At 32.5% G+C, this 1,059-nt stretch overlaps 1 protein-coding gene across 1 annotated transcript in view; it reads right to left on the bottom strand.

Moving 5' to 3' along the window:
• LOC119588147 (twitchin-like) overlaps positions 1-1,059 on the bottom strand; it is a gene marked incomplete in the record, with an annotated part of 124,648 nt that overhangs the window by 104,766 nt on the left and 18,823 nt on the right.

The raw sequence follows: 1,059 nt of genomic DNA, 5'->3' as shown, positions 1-1,059 counted from the left end.
GATTATAGACAAAAAAAACCTGAAACCAAATCAAGAAGACAATAAGTTATTAACTTAATAGATATTAAGAGCATGTAAGGCGTTGACACCAAGTCTGAGAGTCAGCATGTTGTCAGGAGTAAATGTCAGCTGTCAGTGTTAGTATGCTGAGGCTGCTGTTCGCATGTTATCTCCGTGTTGTGCTTCAGCATACTTATGTCAGAGGATTAACATGATTACTTCTATATTTTTTTAGTATTTAAAACAGGCATAATCATCTAAAACAAATAGGTTATTTAATGGATTAATTAAACGGATTAAATTTCCAGTCTAATTTCCAGGTTATTAAAAGGTTGTCAGTCTTACGGTTTTGTTGATCAGCATCTTGCAGGCGTCTTAATGAGATCTTATGAGACACAAAGGGAGGGAGACGAAGGACAGTCGCTATCCTCTCATACAACACGGTGATGGGCGGAGGTCAACTCCATGAGACACTTACAAACATTTTTTAAAAACATTTTTAACACATAAATCTCATCACTCACACACTATTATTGTTTTAACATTTAAGACAAGGACAGGACGAAAGCACAGAACACTGAACATGTAACTTAGGTGTTATAGATTAACTTTAAATTTGATTTCTTTAAGAGACTAGCTTACTAGATGTTAAGACTAAATTATATCTGATAGTGATCATTAGATTTAAAAAAGGCTTTTCTCTAATATATATTCTCAATAGAAGACTAAGATCAGTACCCTATGCTAGCATTATATCTAAAAGTATTTCTTACACGAGAGATCTATAGAAGAAATCACTTTTTAGCTAACTAATAATTTCATATATTCTAAAGCTAATACTAATACTGTGGAAAGAAATGCAATTTCTAATCAAACTAAGAGACGAAGCTGCTTTTAGAAAACAAATGACATGAGTGTATTATTACTTCGTTATTTTTTCTTTTTGTTTCGTTTCTGATTATGAAATGACATGTTCGCTTAATCCTATTTCTTACTCATATTTTTCGGTGTCTATGCTGCTCATGCCTTAACTATTTCATCGTATTTTCCTTTGGTTGT

Source organism: Penaeus monodon, chromosome 23, assembly GCF_015228065.2.
Source record: "Penaeus monodon isolate SGIC_2016 chromosome 23, NSTDA_Pmon_1, whole genome shotgun sequence".
Lineage (NCBI taxonomy): Eukaryota > Metazoa > Arthropoda > Malacostraca > Decapoda > Penaeidae > Penaeus > Penaeus monodon.
This window is presented reverse-complemented; position numbering and strand designations above follow the sequence as displayed.